Raw genomic sequence first — 17,911 nt, 5'->3', positions numbered from 1 at the left:
ATAAAATATAAAATTAATAGTTTTATAAAATAAATAATATAAAAATAATATTTTTATAAAAAATGTACTTTTTACAACTTTTAGTATATTTTTATATTTTATCCCTTTTTAATTGTTTTAGCGTAACTTTTGTAATTTTTGCTCGTATTTATTTTTAATTCATAGTTTTTGCCATAGTTATTTTTATTTCTAGATTTTTAGGCTTTGCCGTAAAATCCCTTAAGTGCTTTTTCTTTAGACTAAGATTTAAGTGCTTTAGAATTCTGCGACGTTTTTTTTAAGTTTTAATACATTTTTGAGATATTGACATTTGGGATATAGTTTTTCCTGTAAGCTTTAATATTTTTATACACCTTTTACCTATGTATCAATTATCATTCCAATTAGTAATCTCAATTTGCGATTATAATTTTAAGTTAGTGATAGTAATAAGGTTGGGTTAGTCGAGTTTTTTTTTAAGTTTTATAGTCATTTTTTTTTCTTTCTTATTTTTCGATCTTTTTCGACGCGCTCTTTTTCTTTCTTATTTCTCGTCATTCTAGTTTTTAGGACTTAGAATTTTTTCTACTTCTTATCTATACTTCTTAAAATTACAAAAATTTATTTTAAGTGGTTAAATTGATAGACATCAAAATTTTCTGGTTCGTAGTAATAGTTGGATTTGTACGTGGACCGGGTTATTGGAGCCAAACAGTCCTCAATTATATTGAGACCAAACGAATCCTGCCCCTCTGCTGCATCTTTTGGCTATTCGAAACGTGGGCAAAATCAGAAAAGTCTATTAATTGGATAACTTATATAATTTTTTCTTTCCTTTTAAAAACTAATAGGATATTCAGTGAATGCACCGAGCAAGACGTTCACCACCTTTTGTACGTTCACCACCTGTAACTCGATCAAGACATCTAGCAAATATTACCGCCGTTGATTTTTCTTTAGAATCGTCATCCAGTCCACCAAGTACTCCAATTCAAATTTGTGATAATCCATTTTTTGAACCCGACCTCACAATTGAGAATCCGGATAATATTCAGGGACTGAACCATTAAATTTTCCTCCGGAACCACCAATCATTCAAACAGAGATTGTTGAGGAACGAACCATTAAATCAGAATCCTCTAGTGATTCGGATTTAACAAATTCAATCATGGAAAATCTGGAACCTTTAAGTATGGAAGACCGAATGAGAGCTAAACGCACTGGCCAAAGTCACGCAATTACTCATCCAGACATTAATGAGCCAGATTATGAAATCAAAGGACAAATTCTACACATGGTGACTAATCAATGCCAATTTAGTGATGCGCCGAAGGAAGATCCAAATGAACATCTTCGTACCTTTAATAGGATCTGCACACTATTTAAAATAAGAGAAGTTGAGGATGAACAGATATATCTCATGTTATTTCCCTGGACTTTAAAGGGAGAAGACAAAGATTGGTTGGAATCGTTACCTGAAGGGGTGATCGATACATGGGACGTTTTAGTTGAAAAATTTCTTAAACAATTCTTTCCGGCCTCTAAAGCCGTAAGACTTCAAGGAGAAATTGTTACGTTCACACAGAAGCCAAATGAAACTCTATATGAGGCATGGACAAGATTTGGAAAGTTATTAAGAGGATGTCCGCAACATGGTTTAGATACCTGTCAAATAGTACAAATATTCTACCAAGGATGCGACATCACTACAAGGAAAGACATAGATATTGCAGCTGGTGGTTCCATTATGAAGAAAACCGAAACTGATGCTTACAAAATTATTGATAACACTGCTTCCCACTCACATGAGTGGCACCAAGAAAAATATATCGTTAGATCATCTAAAGCAGCTAGAGCCGATTCTAGCCATGACTTAGATTCCATTTCTGCAAAGATAGATGATGTCGAGAGACGAATGGAAAAGATGACTAAAGATATCCACTCAATACGAATTAGTTGTGAGCGGTGTGGAGGACCACATTTGATAAAAGATTGTCTCAGTATTGAATTAACAATGGAACAAAGAGAGAATGTTTCATATCTAAACCAAAGGCCTGGAAATAATTATCAGAATAATTATCAACCGCCAAGACCGATTTACAATCAAAATCAGAATTATAACCGAAATATTCCATACAACAACCAACAAGGTCCTAGCAATCAACAAGTATCTAACAATACTTACAACCAGCAAAGACCTAATTTTCAAAACAAACCACCACAACCCGATGATAAAAAGCCGAATTTAGAAGATATGATGACGAAGCTAGTTGAAACTCAAACGCAGTTTTTCACATCTCAAAAACAAACCAATAAACAAAATGCTCAAGCATTTAGAAATCAACAAGCTTCTATTCAATATTTGGAACAAGAAGTAAGTAATCTAGCAAGGTTAATAGGTGAAAGAAAACCGGGAAGTTTACCTAGTGATACAAATGCAAACCCCCAGAATGAAACAGCTAAAGCTATTACCACAAGAAGTGGTACAACACTTAAACCACCTAAAATACCTGTAACTTCTGATGAAGCTATTCCTACTCAACAAGAACCACAACCTGAACAAGATAAGGAAAAAGAACCGGTAGTTGAAAAGGTTAATGAAGATAACACAGCTAAGGATAAACCTTATGTTAAACCATACCAACCACCACTTCCTTACCCAAGTAAAATGAAAAAAGAGAAACTTGAAGCCGAGCAATCCAAATTCTTGGATATGTTTAAACAGATAAATGTAAATCTTCCTTTTATTGATGTGATTTCAGGAATGCCTAGATATGCTAAATTTCTGAAAGATCTAATCTCGAATAGAAAGAAAATGGAAGAACTCTCGGCTGTTACTATGAATGCTAATTGTTCAGCAGTGCTGTTGAATAAGATACCAGAAAAACTATCTGATCCAGGAAGTTTCACAATTCCATGTTTTCTGGGTAGTCTTAGTTCAATAGAAGCATTGGCAGACTTAGGTGCTAGTATAAATTTAATGCCGTTTTCACTATACACTAAACTAGACCTTGGAGAATTGAAACCAACAAGAATAAGCATACAACTAGCCGATCGATCAATAAAATATCCTAGAGGGATAATGGAGAATATGCTAGTTAAAGTTGGTACTTTAGTATTTCCAGTAGATTTTGTTGTTCTGGACATGGAAGAAGATTCTCAAGTTCCTCTCATATTAGGAAGACCATTCTTAAACACGGCTAAAGCAATGATAGACGTGTTCGGTAAGAAATTGACCCTAAGTATAGAGGACGAGAGTGTTACCTTTTCAGTTGATAGAGCAATGCAACAACTGCAATCTGCAGATGATACATGTTATTATATTCAAACTATAGATTCACATGCAGAATTGTTACAAGAATTTCCAGAATTACAAGGAACAGGAGAATGTTCTTTAGGAGAAGGAACTGAACAAATTGATGAAGCTGAAATGTTAGCTACACTTATAGCTAATGGATTTGAACCAACAACAGAAGAAATTCAAATGCTAAAAGAAGAAGACAGATATCGATATAAATCATCGATAGAAGAACCTCCAACATTAGAGTTAAAGCCACTTCCAAACCATTTGGAACACGCTTATTTACATGGTGAATCTGAATTACCTGTAATATCGTCTTCTCTTACTGAAAATGAAAAATCTCAACTCATTTCTGTGTTGAAAGCTCATAAACCAGCCATTGCATGGAAGATTCATGATATTAAAGGAATAAGTCCTTCGTATTGCACACATAAAATCCTTATGGAAGAAGGTCATAAAACGTATGTGCAACGCCAACGAAGACTAAATCCAAATATGCAAGATGTAGTTAAAAAAGAAATTATTAAACTGCTAGACGCAGGTCTAATTTATCCAATTTCTGATAGTCCATGGGTAAGCCCAGTTCAATGCGTGCCTAAGAAGGGTGGCATGACTGTCATTACAAATGAAAAAAATGAGCTTATTCCTACAAGGACTGTAACAGGATGGCGTGTATGTATTGATTATAGAAAATTAAATGACGCCACTAGAAAAGATCACTTTCCCTTACCTTTCATTGATCAAATATTGGAAAGATTAGCCGGAAATAGTTATTATTGTTTTCTTGATGGATTTTCTGGATACTTTCAAATTCCAATAGCACCCGAAGATCAAGAGAAAACCACATTCACGTGCCCTTATGGTACTTTTGCTTACAAACGCATGCCATTTGGACTTTGCAACGCCCCTGCAACCTTTCAAAGGTGCATGATGGCGATTTTCACGACATGATAGAAGAATGCATGGAAGTTTTCATGGATGACTTTTCAGTCTTCGGTGATACATTTGAATCATGTCTAGTTAATCTGGAACGAATGCTTATTAGATGCGAACAATCAAATCTATTACTTAATTGGGAGAAATGCCATTTCATGGTTAAAGAAGGCATCGTTCTTGGACATAAAATTTCAAAAGAAGGAATTGAAGTGGATAGAGCTAAAGTAGATGTAATTGCTAAACTTCCACATCCCACCAATGTTAGAGCAGTTAGGAGTTTTCTAGGGCATGCTAGTTTTTACCGACATTTCATAAAAGATTTTTCTAAAATTGCCACTCCTATGAATAAACTCCTAGAAAAGGATGCTCCATTCATCTTTTCAGATGAATGTATCAAATCTTTTAATATTCTTAAAGAGAAACTCACTAATGCGCCGATCATGATAACACCAAATTGAAATCTACCGTTTGAACTAATGTGCAATGCAAGTGATTTTGCAATGGGAGCCGTTTTAGGACAAAGGATTGAAAAACGATTTCAACCTATATATTATGCTAGTAAGACGTTACAAGGAGCACAAACAAATTATACAACTACTGAAAAAGAACTCCTTGCTATTGTCTTTGCTTTTGACAAATTTCGTTCATATCTCATTCTAGCAAAAACGGTGGTCTATACCGACCATTCTGCTCTTAGATACCTATTTTTGAAACAAGATGCCAAACCAAGATTAATCCGTTGGATCTTACTCTTACAAGAATTCGATATTGAAATCCGAGATAAAAGAGGAGCAGAAAATCTCCCGCTGATCATCTTTCTCGTCTTGAAAATCCTGAATTAGAAGTTCTAAATGAATCGGCCATACAAGACAACTTTCCTGATGAATATCTATTGAAGATAGATTATAATGAAATACCATGGTTTGCAGACTATGCAAACTACTTAGTATGTGGATTCCTTGAAAAAGGATTATCGTACCAAAAACGAAAGAAATTCTTCAGTGATATAAAACACTATTTCTGGAAAAATCCACATCTGTTTAAAAGTTGTCCAGATGGAATAATACGCCGATGTGTATTTGGAGATGAAGCTAGTAAAATTTTAAACCATTGTCACACAGGACCAACAGGAGGGCATTATGGGCCTCAACTAACAGCAAGAAAAGTTTATGATGCTGGGTTCTATTAGCCTACAATTTACAAAGACGCACACCTTCTTTGCAAATCCTGTGATGCTTGTCAAAGGGCCGGAAAAATAAGTCAACGTGATGAAATGCCACAAAATGTCATCCAAGTATGTGAAGTATTTGACATTTGGGGTATTGACTTTATGGGTCCATTTCCAAAATCTCATAATAATCTCTATATTCTCGTAGCCATTGATTATGTATCTAAATGGGCGGAAGCACAAGCTCTCCCAACTAACGATGCACGAGTTGTAGTCAACTTTTTAAAACATCTTTTTGTAAGGTTTGGAACACCGAAAGCTTTAATAAGTGATCGGGGTACTCATTTCTGTAATAATCAACTTGAGAAAGTTCTCAAAAGATATGGAGTAACTCATAAAATCTCCACCACATATCATCCACAACCAAGTGGACAAGTTGAAAATACCAACCGAGCTTTAAAACATATTCTAGAGAAAACCGTAGGATTAAATCCGAAGGAATGGTCCATTAAATTGGAGGATACACTCTGGGCTTTTAGAACAGCCTACAAAACTCCAATTGGAACCACACCTTTTAAACTCGTCTACGGAAAAGCATGTCATCTTCCAGTAGAAATTGAACACAAAGCATTTTGGGCTTTGAAGACATGTAATCTTGATTTACATGAAGCTGGACGTCTACGATTAAGTCAACTAAACGAATTAGAAGAATTAAGACATGAAGCATACGAAAATTTGTTAATCTATAAAGAAAGAACGAAGAAATGGCATGATAAAAGAATCAGAAGTTCAAAAGAATTTAAAGAAGGAGACAGAGTTCTTCTTTTCAATTCACGATTCAAGCTATTTCCTGGAAAATTGAAATCAAGATGGTCTGGACCATTCATAGTCAAAAGAGTTTTCCCATACGGAACGATAGAATTAATAAATTCAAATGGAATTGAATTTAAAGTTAATGGTCACAGAGTTAAACATTACATAGATAGTCCGATGGAAGTCGACAACGAAGTTAAATCACAATTTCGATACCACAGCTAACTAAGTGTGAGGAGAATCAAGTCTTTTAAGGATTTTATGTATTTCTGTTAGAGTTAGATTGTCTGTTTTCGTGTAGTTCTCGAAAATGGAACCCGAATGGTCTTTCCCTAGCAGACCCTAAAGAACTAGTCTTCTCCCCCCATTCTGAATTTTTATTTTTTTTAGGAAATGAAGACTGCCTGTGAACTAAACCATGGTCTAATGCTACACGTTTTGATCACTAAACGTAATAATGACACAATTCCGAGTGAAATAGTATCAGTAATCAGAGAAAGATTGGACGGAGTAAGAAAAGAATCCAGATGCGAAGATAATAAGTTACAATTTGGTAAAGGAAAATCAAAATCCGCAGCGAAAAGAAGAGCACGACACCTTGAAAGATGTCACAAATGCGGAAAATGGTCACATGGAGGTAAATGTTCAAATAATCAAACCTATTCAAATACCGAATTTGTTACTTTATGCAGAGATGGACCGTTCATATGTTTAGAAGAAAAAACACTGAATGCTCGAGGTTACGCCTATGTAGCTATGGAAAACCAATTAAACCGACTATCTTATGAATGGGATAGATCATATAACTAAGAATACTATCTCACAGGTAAGTCTGTACAGTTTTTATTTTTTTTATTTTTATTTTTAACCTTTTGATAATAAACGCTAATTTGTTCGCTATAAAGTATTAAATTGGTATTGAATAAAATTAGGTTTGGCGACCGAAATTATTGATATCATACAAAAATTTATTACATCACTGCGAAATTTAACGTTTATTCTTAAGGTATAAATATCTTTAATCAATCACCCCAAAATATTTCAAAAATTCGTCATGAGTTAAATTAGGTCATGGAACCGAAATTACTTTACCGAAAAGAGGGGCGCATATTTTTGATAATATTTGATTGATTAAAGTGGGATAAAAGCCAAAAAGATTTTTAATTTTATTTTTTTACCATGTTTTTAAAATTAATATATAAATATTAAATTAATATTTTGAACTTTGTAAAATCAATATATTTAAAATTGTAAATATTTGAAAAATTAATCTTTTTAATATAATTTTGTATGTATAAAAACAAAAATATAATATAAGTTTGGTGTGAATTTATAATATGAATTTTTATTTAAGTTTGGTGTGAATTTTTAATTTTATGCATATTTTAAATTTAAGTTTGGTGTGAATTTAAAAACAAAAATTTACTTTATTTCCCTAAGTTAAAAATATGATTTTTAAAATTCATCGTGAGTTGAAGACTAGGTCGTTGAACCGAAATTGCTTTACCCGAGGGAGGGACGAGAACTTTTATTATCATTAGTTTTAATCTTATTGAATTAAAGTATGCCAAAAACATTAAAAAATCCAAAAATCTTTACTTTTAAAACCGCGCTTTGATTTGACAAATTTTAAAAATTTTGTCGAGGGACAGAGTAGGACATCGATCCGAAACGCCCTCATCCTAAAAAGAAACAAATTTCTAAAATTTTATTAATTTTATGTTTTATAAAGTATAAGGTTTTATTTATTAAAAAAAAAAGGCAAAACACTGTAGCCGGCACCCCATGCGATCGCATGGGGTTTGCACTTGGAACCCATGCGATCGTATGGGGACCAAATGCAGGTCAGACTCAAAACTCCCAGCGGGTCTGTCTTCTCCACACAACACACACACAAACACGAACCAACCCCAAAATCACCTCTAAAATTCGCAATTTTCCACCGAAATTCGTCATTTTTCTTGCTCTAATCATGCCTAGATTCTCATTCTTCAGCAAAATGGTAAAAATTACACTCCTAAACTCATAAATTTGCTAGTTTTTGTGATAAATTCCAATTTTTTACCTAATGCAATTTTGTTAATTTCTAGTGTAATTAGTGTTAAATTGTTAGTATTTTATGCATGTATAACCTAGATTGATGCTATTTAACATGATTTGAAGCCAAAAACTTCAAAATTTTTAGAAATCTGGGGTTTGTGTTCGTGAGCAATTTGGGGCTTTTTGATATAAACAGGTTATGGCCAATTTTTGTCATGAATTATTGCTAAATTGAGTAGTGTAACATGTTTAGATAGTAAATGATCCAAACATTGATCCTAAACATGATTTTTGGAGATTAAAGTGGATTTTTTAAGTCCAAAATTCATGAACTTGATTAATTTGATATATTTGCCATTTGAGACTTGTTTAATTATTAGTAATGAATATTTTGACATGTTATTTGAGTTAAAAGCTTATGAACTTTGTATACATTCTCATATTTGCTTATTTGAAAAGTGTAGAATTGTGAAAAATTGTGAAAATGTGTATAAGTTTAATTTTGATTTAACATGTTATAGTGATTGTTTTAAGTTGTTATTTTGCTAACACTAATGCATATTTGGATGCACAAATTTTGTGTTTAATGTGTTTTGCAGAAAGCCGATACTGGAGGTTCAGGAGCATCATCATCTAGACGACCAGCACCAGAACCAGAACCAGAAATGCAACACGAACAAGAACCACAACAGGAACAACAACAACAGCCTGATCAGCACGTACCTTATTATGATCCGGTACAGTTTGTTGATGAATTCATAGTATTCCCAATGAGGCCGCCAGTAGAATTCCCAACGATTCCTGAGCACACTCTGCATCCTAATCTGAGATTTGATAGGAGATGGAGAGATTACGAGACATATCAAAGGAACAAATTCAAATTGGTAACAAAAAATGTAGAGGTGCCAAGGGTAATCGATTGGGCCCCTTTGGAAACGGTCCATCTAGCTGACCGTGTTAGACAGCTTTTAGTTCAAAGGTATGGCAGTTCTTCTTTTACAGATTGGGAACGTCTTTTCACCATTCGTAGACCTGTATATAAGGAATGGTGTGTTGAGTTGATGAGTACTGTATTACTTGATACAAATATAGTTAGAATAGATGATAGAAGATTTCTTAGGTTTATCCTTGGCGGTAGGATGTACAGAATGTCCATGCTGGACATGGCCAGGGCCTTACAGATATATACTCCTGGTGAGTTGCTATTACCCGATTGTACAAATTTGATTCATTATGGTGAAAGGGTAGATAGTAACTTTGACGCTGACGCCATTTGGAGGCGTATGTCACATTTTGATGTTTTTACACGAGCAGGAGGACACTCCTATACACATATTGACAGAGCCGAGCTTCGTATTATTCATAGATTTTTGGCTAACTCGATTACACAGAGAGGTCACAATAAAGAAAAAATTACCTTACATGATTTATTCTACCTAAAGTGTATTCGGGATCCTAGAAGCTTTGTCAATATCCCTTACTGTGTTGCTTTTTATTTATCTAAAATGTTAGAGGGAATGCAAGACGGGAGTATAATAGGAGGAGGTATTTTTGTTACTCTCATTGGAGATTATTTAGGTGTTGATAGGAACCAAGGGGGTCCTTTACAGCTTTGTAGAGAACAGGTTGAGCCCTTAGGATTGAAAGTTTATGTGGGTGCTAAGGTATTGAAAAGTAGACGTAACCAGGCAGTACCCTATGAGGGATCTCATCCTCAGGTAGAGAGAGGCTCAGACGAGGAAATGGAGGAGGCGAAAGACATTAGGGATGTCTTTCGAGATGCTATTCTTGACGTCCACGTTCGTATAGATGAGGAAGCAATGACGAACGCGGCCAGACATAGTATGTATGAGCAGTGGAACTCCGTGCGAGTATACGAGGATTATAGGTGATGCCAACACGATAGCTGGTTAGTTCATCAGCACCAAATCATGAGCCAGCTATCATATCAGGTACCAAATAATTACGTACCTACTCGACCTGCTCATTTTTCGCCACACAGCCCCGATATCCGACCACCCTTTAACCGGTATGACTATAATCAAGCCTATCAGAACACCTATAACCAACAATGGAACGCATCTGACGAGATGAACTGGAACCCATATCCTGACTGATTTAGTTCCATTTGGTTATTTATATGATTTTTATGTTTTTATCTTTTTACTTATTCGTGTTTAAACTTATGTTATTGAATATACTTATGTAATCTTTATCATTTTTATTATTATTGTGTACTAATATTTCACATTTAGGATTTGAAAGTGGGATATTAAGTCCCATTTCAAATTGCCATACATGTTTATATTTGTATGTATGTATATGGTAAATTGTACAAAACAGGGTAAAACAGCGCATTTTCAAAGACTGGCATTAAGTTCAGCAAAAGCTACTAATTTTGACGACAAGATAAATGTGATGTAACAACAGACGGAATGGACAAATGATATGTACCATTTATCATTCAGCAAACAAACGCCAATATGTTTGGAAACTTTGGTAAAATTTAATCATTTCTACGCTAATCACCCTCAATAATTTAAATTGTAACTGATTTCTTGCAAATGAGGGCATTGCAAGATCTTAAGTGTGGGAAGGGGTTAAATTCTTTCGAATTTTTAAAAATTTTTTTTACTTTAAACACTTGGTTACCATTAGAAATACTAGTAAAGTAGTAGTTGTATTAGAATCTAGTGCTCTCTGATAATAAAGAACAGCCCTAGTCTTATATACTGACTACCCAATTCTAGTAAAATTTTTCAAAATTTTCAATTAAATGAACTCAAAATCATGTTTATACATATTTATGAATGATAAAACTAGGTGTTAACACCGAAATTATTGTTACCTCGGAAAGGACATAAATTGAGAAACAAACCAAAATGTTAAAATTCATTTAAAATGGAATAGAGGACAATAAAAAGGAAAATAAAAGCCAAGTGTGGGAAATTTTCACCGAGTTATTCAAAATACATATCACATATTTTTGTACAAATAATTGAAAATACTTTTGTTTTGGACGATAATTAACTGTTTTACCCGATGAAAGAAAAGAATAGATGGATCTACACGATGAATCAATTCCATCGTTAAAAGGAAGTAAAGTCTTTCGAAAAAGACACGCGCTTCTTGATTTAGGTCATGAAGTTGTCGTCCAGACCAGCTGTAGGTTGATGAAAAATCTAGAAAAGTCATCTCTAAAATCAGCAGGAAATCCACGGAACTCAGCATAAAACAGGGTCGCCAAGTGGTCAGATTTATCCTAACCATGAGAAGGATTTATCTCGTACAATGGGGGGCACCGTGCAAATTAGCTTGATAAGACTAATAAATCAGATCCCCAGAAAGGATAATCTCCTTAAAAGATCAAAAATCAGCTTTTAAGCCTGATATTACTCAATCCTGGAGATTGACCTTAAAGATTGAGAATTCAAACTCATGGAATTCAATGATATCTAAACTCGAGCTTGAACGAGAAAATATTTTGATCAAATTATAAACCGATTTATTTTCTGAAAACCCATTTTCAATGCGTTCATTACCATTGAACGTAAAATCCTAGGAATTCACCTGGAATTCATTAGGTCATCTGAACCAAATCGGGTGTCAACCTTAAGAACGGTGGTTGCATAGCATGGTCGAAGACAGGACCTTGTGCCAGACCGAAAAATCATAAGGGTGAGCTTTACTATTGCTCCTACAAAGGATAGTAATTGCGTCCGACACGTTATAGACCATAATTAAAAGCATGTCAGGGGACATTGCCTTAACAGTTGCTTGTTCAACGCTTTCCTTTATAATCGGACGGTAGTTTACCGAAAGGTAATATACGTAGCAAGTATACTGGATGTGTTGCTTTCCTAATACAAGGTTAGCAAGTGGGTGACACAAAACCACAAGTTTTGAGCTAAAATTTTCAAATCTGGAACCCACCAAGCCCACAAAAATATTTTGCAAACACCGGTGAAGGGTTATTCCGGAAAACTTATCTAGGGTAAAAACTAGATTTAATTTTCAAAAGATCAAATGTTTTCATAAAGATCCAATTTCCTTAATGGATCTAAATTTTATAGTCATGTGGGACTGTAAACCACATCGTTACTACCATTGTTTATACTGCCGTAAAGAAATCACTGATGTACAAAGTGTGAAGAATAAAGAAGTGATTCTAGTATTTCAAGACTATATTGCTTGAGGACAAGCAACGCTCAAGTGTGGGAATATTTGATAATACTAAAAATGAACATATGTTTAATAGCATTATTCCTCAAGAAAGACAAGCTTTTAGTTGCAATTGTCCTATTTACAAGTGATATTCGTTTAAATAATAAAAGGTGAAGACAAAAGACAGATTCGACGAATTGAAGACGCAAACGACCAAAAAGCTCAAAAGTACAAAATACAATCAATGAGGTTCCAATTATTGATAAGAAACGTCTCAAAATTACAAGAGTACAAGATTCAAAACGAAAAGTACAAGATATTAAATTGTACGCAAGGACGTTCGAAAATCCGGAACCGGGACTAGAGTCAACTCTCAACGCTCGACGCAATGGACTAAAAATTACAAGTTAACTATGCATATGAATATAATATAATATATAATTAATTCTTAAAATTAATATATATATTATATTATATTTAAATAAACGTCGGCAGAAGAAAATAACCAAAAGTGGCTCTCCCCAGCTGGGCATGCGATCGCATGGCCTGGAAGGCATAAATCCATGCGATCGCATGAGCCCCTTTTCCAGATCACAGGCCAATAAAAATCGAGCTTTGGTGCACCATTTTTCCATCCATAATATCAATCTCTCTATCTATATACGTAGTATATATTTATATTTATATTTTAATTTTAATTTTAATTTTAATTCTAATAATAAGGGTATGTTAGCGAATGTTGTAAGGGTGTAAGTCGAAATTCTGTCCGTGTAACGCTATGCTATTTTTAATCATTGTAAGTTATGTTCAACCTTTTTAATTTAATGTCTCGTAGCTAAGTTATTATTATGCTTATTTAATCCGAAGTAATCATGATGTTGGGCTAAAAATATTAAAATTGGGTAATTGGGCTTTGTACCATAATTGGGGTTTGGACAAAAGAACGACACTTGTGGAAATTAGACTATGGGCTATTAATGGGCTTTATATTTGTTTAACTAAATGATAGTTTGTTAATGTTAATATAAAGATTTACAATTGGACGTCCTTATAAATAACCATATACACTCGATCAGACACGATGGGCGGGGTATTTATATGTACGAATAATCGTTCATTTAACCGGACACGGGAATGGATTAATAGCCACTAGAATTACTAAAACAGGGTTGAAATTATGTACAAGGACACTTGGCATAATTGATAACAAAGTATTAAAACCTTGGGTTACACTCAGTCGACATCCTGGTGTAATTATTAAACAAAGTATTAAAATCTTGTTACAGTTTAAGTCCCCAATTAGTTGGAATATTTAAACTTCGGGTATAAGGATAATTTGACGAGGACACTCGCACTTTATATTTATGACTGATGGACTGTTATGGACAAAAACCAGACAGACATATTAAATAATCCAGGACAAAGGACAATTAACCCATGGGCATAAAACTAAAATCAACACGTCAAACATCATGATTACGGAAAGTTTAAATAAGCATAATTCTTTTATTTCATATTTAATTTCCTTTATTTTATATTTAATTGCACTTCTAATTATCGCACTTTTATTTATTGTTATTATATTTAATTGCAATTTTAATTATCGTACTTTTTAATTATCGCAAGTTTATTTTATCGCACTTTTATTTATCGCAATTTCATTATCGTTATTTACTTTACGCTTTAAATTAAGTCTTTTATTTATTTAATATTTTACATTTTGTTTTAACTGCGACTAAAGTTTTAAAATCGACAAACCGGTCATTAAACGGTAAAAACCCCCTTTAAAATAATAATATTACTTATATATATATTCGTATTTTTATAAATTAAACTAATATAGCGTTAAGCTTTGATTAAAAAGATTTTCCCTGTGGAACGAACCGGACTTACTAAAAACTACACTACTGTACGATTAGGTACACTGCCTATAAGTGTTGTAGCAAGGTTTAAGTATATCCATTCTATAAATAAATAAATATCTTGTGTAAAATTGTATCGTATTTAATAGTATTTCCTGCTAAAATTTAATAGTATTTTATACCCCTTAGCTTTAACCATCACAAGCCTTGAAGAAAATGAAGACAACAACACAACCGTAGCTTCACTGTCGAATCAATTCAAAAAGTTTGGAAGAGAAATAGAGAAACTAAATTCAACAGTTTTAGCATTACAAGTAGGATGTGAAATTTGTGGACAACCACATTTCACGAAAGATTGTGATATCAATGATCGGCCAATGAACTCAGTAGCACAAGTTAATTTTATGACCAATCAAAGACAAGGCAATTTTCAAGGAGGGAATTCTAATTATCAACCTGCAAACCCAGGATATCAAAACCCGAAGAATTTTTCTTTTCAAAGAAATGGACCACCTGGCTTTTTCAATAGAAACCAACCTCCATTTCCACCTCAACAAAATTTTCAACAACAACCGTTACCTCAATTACCATATCAACAACAAAATCATAACACGCAACCAGTAGAGAAGAAATCTAACTTTGAAGAAGTTATGATGAATTTTGTCAAATGTCAAACAGAAACGAATGAGCAAGTGAAGAGACAATTACATCAATCCCAAACGGAAAACGAGCAAGTCTAAAGGAATCATCAAGCGTCAATTCAAAACCTTGAAAGAGATATGGGAAGAATATCGCAATTGCTTGCTGAAAGGCAATCGGGAACTTTACCATCCAACACGCAACCAAACCCAAAGGGTAAGGAAACTCAAAATTCAAGTAATATTTCACAAGTTAATTCAATCACTACGCGAACTGGGTTAACCAGTAACCCAGAGATTCCAAAGCCTCTCACTCCTATTCATGTTTCACAAGAAAACGAACCTGTGGTGGAAGAAAATACGGTGTCAACCACAAGTGCACCAAAGACTCAAAATCAACCACCAATGAAGGTATACAAACCTCCAATTCCATATCCGCAATGTTTGAAGAAAGATAAATTACAAGCACAATACAACAAGTTTGCTGACATGATTAAGCAAATTTGTATAAATGTACCGCTTGTAGATGTTCTTGCGGATATGTAGAAGTTTCAACCACATTCCTTAATGAGGAAAATATGTAGAAGTTTCAACCACATTCCTTAATGAGGAATGCTCGGCAATTTTACAAAAGCAAAATTTGCCACCAAAACTTGGAGATCCTGGAAGTTTCATCATTCCTTGTCTGATGGGAGATTCAGTAATGTACGATGCATTAACTGATTTAGGAGCAAGCATTAACCTTATGCCTCACTCCTTGTACTTAAAATTGAACTTAGGTGATTTAAAACCAACTAGGATGTGTATACAATTAGCTGATAGAACATACAACTATCCTATTGGCATTGCTGAAAACCTACCGGTTAAAGTAAATCACTTAATCTTTTCTGCTGATTTCGTTGTTCTTGAAATGGAAGAAGATAGTAAGGTTCCCCTAATTCTAGGGCGTCCCTTTCTAAATACTGCAGACACAATTGTGCGCGTAAAAGAGAAAAATCTCAGCTTAGGTGTGGGGGAGGATAGAATTATATTGAACATAGATAAGGCTATGAAACACCATATGTCTCCTGATGACGAATGTTTCCAAATAGACATTGTTGATTGTTGTATTGAGGAAGAACTATAAGAACTATTAAATGTCGACACCTCAGATTTCACCCCGATGGGTGAAGGTGAAGATTTTGATGTCGATATAGAGTTAGACAAGCTGTTGAAGGTAGTTACTGATGAAGAATACGTAGAAGAAGAAATTCCCGGGGAAGATGAACCTTTTGAAAAAATTACCGATGGTAATAGGTTCTGGATAAAATCTTCCTTGGAAGAACCACCCACCTTGGAACTTAAAGAACTCCCGGAACATTTGGAGTATGCTTATCTCCAAGGAACGTCACAATTACCTGTCATAATTTCATCAAAACTTTCCGATGATGAAAAGGGTAGGTTAATGTCTATTATAAAAACCCACAAAAAGGCAATTGCTTGGAAAACAACTGATATTCCAGGGATTAACCCTGCTTATTGTACTCACAAAATTCTAATGGAAGAAGATTTTAAACCCGTGGTACAAAGGCAACGGAGATTAAATCCTAACATGAAAGAAGTTGTCAAAAAGGAGGTTATCAAATTACTTGATGCCGGGTTAATTTACCCTATATCCGATAGCCCGTGGGTAAGTCCTGTACAAGTAGTACCCAAGAAAGGCGGAACGACTGTTATTCTAAATGATAAGAACGAACTCGTTCCTACAAGAACAGTCACTGGGTGGAGAGTCTGTATAGACTATCGTCGCCTAAACGACGCTACAAGAAAAGATCATTTCCCGCTACCATTTATCGACCAAATGCTAGAACGTTTGGCGGGAAAAGATTACTACTGTTTCTATGATGGATTATCCGGTTATTTTCAAATTCCAATTGATCCAAAAGACCAAGATAAGACCACTTTTACTTGTCCATTTGGTACTTTTGCGTACCAACGAATGCCATTCGGATTATGTAATGCACCAGGCAACTTCCAAAGGTGTATGATGGCAATTTTTCATGACATGATTGAAGAAAGTATAGAAGTCTTTATGGACGATTTCTCTGTTTTTGGGGACTCCTTCAACTCATGTCTGTCAAACCTTGAACGAATGCTAATTCGTTGTGAAGAATCAAATCTTGTTTTAAACTGGGAGAAATGCCACTTCATGGTGAAGGAAGGCATTGTTTTAGGACACAAGATTTCTCGAGCTGGAATGGAAGTAGACAAAGCTAAGATAGACGTTATTTCAAAACTTCCTCCTCCAACCAATGTTAAAGGAATTCGTAGTTTCCTTGGTCATGCGGGATTCTATCGACGATTCATAAAGGACTTTTCCAAAATCGCTCGACCCATGACTAAACTTCTTGAGAAAGACAGTACATTCGATTTCAACGAAGAATGTCTAAATGCTTTCTCCATTCTGAAAGAGAAACTTACGAATGCACCTATTATGGTATCACCCGACTGGTCCAAACCTTTCGAGCTAATGTGTGATGCTAGTGAATTCGCGCTGGGAGCTGTTTTAGGTCAACGTCAAGATAACAAATTTCAACCAATCTACTACGCAAGTAAACCACTTACAAGAGCTCAGTTGAATTACACAACTACTGAGAAGGAGCTTCTTGCAGTAGTTTTTGCTTTCAATAAGTTTAGATCTTACCTGGTGTTATCTAAAACAATTGTTTATACCGATCATTCAGCACTAAAGTACTTATTCAAGAAGCAAGATGCTAAGCCTAGACTAATTCGTTGGATTCTTCTCCTACAAGAATTCGACATTGAAATCAAGGATAAAAAAGGTGCTGAAAATCTCGCTGCAGATCACTTGTCTCGTCTTGAAAATACTAACTTAGAAACACTCGACGAATCTACTATTCACGATACTTTTCCAGACGAGTTCCTTATGAAAATTAAAACGGAAGAAGAAATTCCATGGTTTGCGGACTTTGCCAATTATCTTGCCGCAGGAATTCTTGTTAAGAATCAA

This window comes from Rutidosis leptorrhynchoides, chromosome 3, assembly GCF_046630445.1.
Source record: "Rutidosis leptorrhynchoides isolate AG116_Rl617_1_P2 chromosome 3, CSIRO_AGI_Rlap_v1, whole genome shotgun sequence".
Taxonomy (NCBI): Eukaryota; Viridiplantae; Streptophyta; class Magnoliopsida; order Asterales; family Asteraceae; genus Rutidosis; species Rutidosis leptorrhynchoides.
This window is presented reverse-complemented; position numbering follows the sequence as displayed.